Source organism: Cynara cardunculus, assembly GCF_001531365.2.
Source record: "Cynara cardunculus var. scolymus isolate 2C chromosome LG 13, CcrdV1, whole genome shotgun sequence".
In the NCBI taxonomy this organism is placed as follows: domain Eukaryota; kingdom Viridiplantae; phylum Streptophyta; class Magnoliopsida; order Asterales; family Asteraceae; genus Cynara; species Cynara cardunculus.
In genome coordinates this window covers 30,411,453-30,417,313 of record NC_037540.1, presented here as the reverse complement: position 1 = coordinate 30,417,313, position 5,861 = coordinate 30,411,453, and positions in this window count along the sequence as shown.

The window sequence follows — 5,861 nt, the reverse complement described above, 5'->3', positions numbered from 1 at the left end:
TCCACGCGCTGATGTTGGAGAACCATCATTTCCTCTAGCCTTGATAGAGCACCGACTAGAGTTGTCATTGCCTCACGCGTCTCATTGAGCTGAGCACGATCATCAGCAGAGAAAGAAGGCGGGATCACTGGAGCTGGTTGACGGACAACATCCAGGATCTGCTGAAGAAGTCCCGTCTTCTGAAGAGAGAGAGCCTGAGCATCATCAGCCCTGCTAGAGAGAACAACAATGGCTTCAGTGTTGGCTCTAACAGTATCTTGGAGAATCGAGAGCTGACTCTGAACTTCTTGAACGTCTGTTCGGAGGGCGGAGAGGTCCACTTCATGGTCAGCCTTGTGGGGCATCTCTCGGTGAACTTCAGTCATCTTGCAGAAAAATGAATCAATGGCTGGGAGGAGGAGTTTGACATCAGATGCCATGTCATAGTCATCATCAATCTCTTCATCCCATCCGTTTGCTTCCTTCTCTTCTTCTTCCTCTTCTTCTTCAGCATCTGGTTGATGCATAGAAGAAGGACTTGAGGGGCMATCAATGACATCAACAGGATTATCACTAGCATGAGCAAAGATGTCCTCGAAAGGATGGACATCTGTATACTAAGGAGCATCGAGAGGAGAAACCTCAGGTCCAGCGGTGTGTGTTTCAGTATCAGGGAGGACGGTCGCTGATACATCTTCAACACGTGTAAAGACCAAAGAAGAAGGAGAAGAGAAAATGGTTGAGAAGAGACGTGGGTGTTCAGCGGTGGCGGCACTGATATTCACACCTTCAGTGATTTGGGTCACTGAGGCGGTTGGGGTAGGTGCCACTGATACGACAGTGATGGGAGGAATCACTGAAGATCTAGGAGGGTTAGCTAAAAGTGCCTCGGGTTTAAGGCTAGTTTCAATAGCTAAAACCTGTCGAGAGGTTTCAGCCAGAGACGTGGCTATCCCCTTTTTGGCCTTCTTGGCTTTCTGAGGAGAACCAAGAGTTGGTTGAGAACGTCGTTTGGAGGAGGTTTTGGTGGCTAGGATAGACTCGGGGGAGGGGTTACCTTTGTCCTAGCCACCTGAGGATAGGAGGTAGTGAAGGACACTATAGAAGAGAGTGCCACATCATTGTCCCTCAGCTTATGATCCAAAATCCTCGATCCAAGCTTGGAAACCTGGAGGTTACCTTCCGTGAAGTATTTATCTCCAAAGATCTTAGCAAAGACCATCGAAAGAAACCTGGTGTAAGGCACCACCTTTTCTCGCTGGCGCTTGTTTAGCTTTTGCACCAGGTCATCGAAAATGACCGCAACATAATTTATATTGTGACGCTGAATCGTAGAAACGCCTATTGTCAAGGCGATCCTAGAGGCCTGGTCCTGACCTCCAGTCTTTTCACCCATTAACTGGATGAAGTGAGAGAACAGGTATTGCCAGATCGCTAACATCCTGTTCTTCTCAATCTTCGATAAGGACTTCATGGGAGCATTTGAGTCTTTCTTCATTGGCCATTGATAGCCAATGGCATCAAGACACTCGATGATCTTGGCCGTTGTGGGTTCGCTATCGTAGGGTCCTTCGGGAAGGCGAAGAGCCGTCCTCAAAGTGTTTAGGCCAAACTTCACTTCCATGCGGTTCAATTTGAAGTTGACCTGTTCAACTTGCCGGCCATGCTTGACCTCGACGTCCACAACCTCAGTAGTGAACCAGAACTGCTAGAGAAATTCTTTGACCATGATGGGCTCGTGGATGAGAGCAAAGCCGAGCGACGACTGTTTGAGAAAGTCGGCCGCCTCTTGGTAGTCTGCCTTGGACGAGGGAATATCCAACAAGGCAATGTGATTGTTGGCCTTGAAGGATACCTCATCGAGAGAAAAATAACGTTCTTGGCAGCCATCTATTTTTTTTAATAGGAATAAGATAAAACAGATTGTTAGTAAAACCAAGATTTGTTTTGGAGAAGAATATAGGTAAGTTTTTGAATCAATAAAAACTTCTTTTGGAAAATCCTTAAAGAAGGATTAGAGTTTTTCAAGTAGAATGTGTTTACAGAAATATGATTATAACCAAGTAAGAGTTGGTTAAATAATCATCGTTGTTTAATATTTCAAGAGAACAAGTTTCTTAAAAAGATTAAACATATTTCTTATAAGAAGATTTAGAGAATAAGAGAAGAGATATTGACCTTAAGGGTTTAGAGAATAAGGTCGAGAAGTTCTAGAGGATTTGAGAGAGATTTCTTGCTTTGGAATTTTTTTTGCAGAGGTTCGTCTTAGAAATTTTGAAAGCGTAAAAAGAAATCTCATATTTATAGGTAGGAGGAGAGAGAATGAATATGAGAGAGAGAAAAGACGACGGTTGGGGAAAGGGGCCATGATGAAAAATGGCATGTTCTCATCCATGATTGGATGGCATTAAATGAGGTGGCGTATGATAGTACCTTTTTGCGCGTCTCAAAGCGTTGCGCATAGTAAATAGAGAATGTCGTCATTAAGACGGTTCATTAACTATTTTCTTTTAAAAACGAAGGGTTTTTAAGAAAACGAAGAGTCATAAAGTGTTTAACTAAACACTGAGAAGACCGTTTAAAACATTTTTGTCACTGAAGGAGAAAGTCTTCAGTGAAGGTTTTAAGACATTAGTGTCAGTGATAAGAGAATCATTGAACCTGGTCTTTAAAAATATTTTAATCATTGATCAAAAAGATTTATGTTATCATTTTTTATTTTTAAGAGAACAAGTATAAAGATATACTTATATATGGTCAGTAAATCACTAAAACCAACTTTTAAAAATTTAGTCACTGAAGAAGAAAAGCTTTAGTAAAGGTTTTAAGTCGAATAAAAGGGAAGAATAATCATACCTTAGTGAGAGTAGATATATTTACTCAAAAGAGCACTAAATCATTTCACTTACTGAGTGATGTTTAATAACTGAAGATTAGTCTTCAGTGTTTAGCATCCCCAGTTCGCTGATCAAGATGTTGAATCTTGTCTCGTCAAGAGGCTTGGTGAAAAGGTCAGCGAGCTGGTACTCAGTTGGAACGAAGTGAAGTTCAGTATCACCATTCATAACATGATCTCTGATAAAATGATACCGGATCTCAATATGTTTGGTCTTGGAGTGAAGTACAGGGTTGTTTGCAATTGCAATAGCACTAGTATTATCGCAATAAATAGGAACCTTTGAAAACTGAAGATCATAGTCCATCAGTTGGTTTTTCATCCAAAGAATCTGGGCACAACAACTACCAGCGGCTACGTATTCGGCTTCAGCTGTTGATGTGGGCGCTGAATTTTGCTTTTTGCTTGTCCAACTCACCAACTTTCCACCTAGAAGCTGACAGCCTCCAATGGTGCTTTTCCTATCAATTTTGCAACCTGCAAAATCACTATCCGAGTAACCGATTAGGTCAAAGCCTAAACCTTTAGGGTACCAAAGACCCATGTTAGGAGTTCCCTTAAGATATCTAAATATGCATTTTACAGCAATCAGATGGGATTCTTTTGGTTCAGCTTGATATCTTGCACATAAGCATATAGAGTACATGATATCGGGTCGACTAGCTGTTAGATACAGCAGGGAGCCGATCATTCCTCTATAAATAATAACGTTTACAGGCTTTCCATTTGGATCCTTGTTGAGAGAGAATGGATGAGCCATTGGAGTCTTCATAAATGAACTATTGGATAGATCACACTTTTTCATAATGTCAGGAACATACTTACTTTGATTGATAAAGATACCTTTATCTGATCGTTTGATCTGGAGACCTAAAAAGAAGGTTAGTTCTCCCATCATGCTCATCTGATATTCTTTCTTAATGCGATCAGCGAACCGAAAACACAAAGAGGGATTAGTGGAACCAAATATAATAACATCGACATAAATTTGGACTAGAATGATGTGACCCTTAACTTTCCTAAGAAATAAGGTCTGGTCAATCCTTCCACGAACAAATTTCTTAGAGATGAGAAACGAGGAAAGGATATCATGCCAGGCATGAGGAGCCTGTTTTAACCTATAAAGAGCTTTATCCAACCTGTAGACATGGTTTGGATACTTAGGGTACAGAAACCATGGAGGTTGTTCAACATAAACTTCCTCTTGAAGTTTCCCACTTAGGAAAGCGCTCTTTACATCCATTTAGTAGACTTTAAAGTCTTTATGGGCAGCAAAAGCTAGAAAGAGTCGAATTGATTCGAGTCTAGCCACTGGTGCGAAGGTCTCATCATAGTCGATCCCTTCTTCTTGTCTATAACCCTGAGCAACAAGTCGAGCCTTGTAATTGTTATTTGAGAAGCTGTTTTGAGTGTATTTGAGTTTGTCTTGAAAGCAACAAACCAACAGCAGGATCTGTTTAAGCAGCAACAGGTATCATCTGTTTTGGACTGAAACAGAAGCAGCAGGTTTATTATACTTTTGTTAAACATATTTGGATTTTTTTTTGAAAGCTTCTTTTAGCTACACGGTTTTTGCTGCTGATTTGTGATGTGTTTGTACAGCAAGGTTTTGTTATAAGCAGATTCGAACAGCAGTAACAGCTTTTTGACAGGTCTTAACAGGTCTTGACAGCAGTTTTGGATTTGAAGCATACCAGAACAAGTCACCGTAACTCGTGTGAAGCAACTGATAAGCGGAGCATACACGTGGATTTTTAGATACACTTCAGAGAGCAGATAGATCATTTTTTTAAAAGTGTAATATATGTATTGTAAAGAGTTGATACTATTTGATTTGGACTTAGACTCAGGTTTTTGGACTTGGTTTATTGTTTTTGAACTGTTTTTTGGTTTCTTAGTTTGTTTGTGTTTAGATTTTCTTTTTGGATCATTGTATATCTGTTTTTGTGTGTGTTTTCAGTGTTTGTGTTTTTCTATTCCTTTTGAGCTTAACTGTTCTTATTTCTTTTTCACTGATTTCACTGCATAGATCCTTATCTGATCATTTTATTTTTTGAAATGGCAGTTTTTTATACTAAAGAATATCGTGAGCTTAAAGAAAAGTATGATGAAGTAGATTCTAGTTTTAGCAAGAATATAAGATGGTCAAATTATCTTAATGGTATTCCTCAGAGAGAGAAAGAAGAAAAGAGAATTTTGCAAGAAAAGCTGAATGAACTGATGAAAACCTGTGCTGATACAGATGAGACAGTTAGATTAAACAAACAGGTTGAGGACTTAACTACTCTAGTGAATAAATCTGAAAGTGAATTGTTTGAAGTAAAAGAGCTGTTAAACTTAGAGAAAGAAAAAGTTTTGAAAGTGGAAAAGGTTTTAAATGATGAAAGGAAAGAGATGGAGATAGAAATGAAGAGGATTATGGAAGTTGAAAGAAAGTTTGGAGCTGAACGGGAATCTTATGAGAATAAGATTAACTCTCTCGAGCTGAACGCAAAGATGCTTCTAAAGCAAATCTTGGATTTTGAGCAGCTTATCATTTTGGAAAGAGAGAAGAATRCTAAAGAAAAGACAGACATATCCAAAGACTGTCAGAGCCAGCTACAGAAACTGTCTGAAAGCATTGACTTAAAGCAAAAGGCTTTAGACGAAGAGAAAAAGCAATTTGCTATAGAGAAAAGAAATACTTCAAAGAAGTATACAGCAATTGCCAAAGAGCTTACTGAGAAAAGAAAGTGGCTTGACATTGCTTCAGAGAATGACAAAAGCAGCTCAGATGAAGAAAAAAGAGAGTTAATTTGTTAGAAGAAAAAGTTCGAAATGCTTCAGAAGGAGTTAGAAGGTAAACTCCTAGATACTTCAAAGAAATTGTCTGATCTAAAGACAAACCTTGAATTGAACATGAGAACTGAACTGAAAATTAAATTTGATTTAGTTACTGTAGAACGAGACCAGCTTTTACAAAAAGTCAAAAGACTTTTCGTGTGCT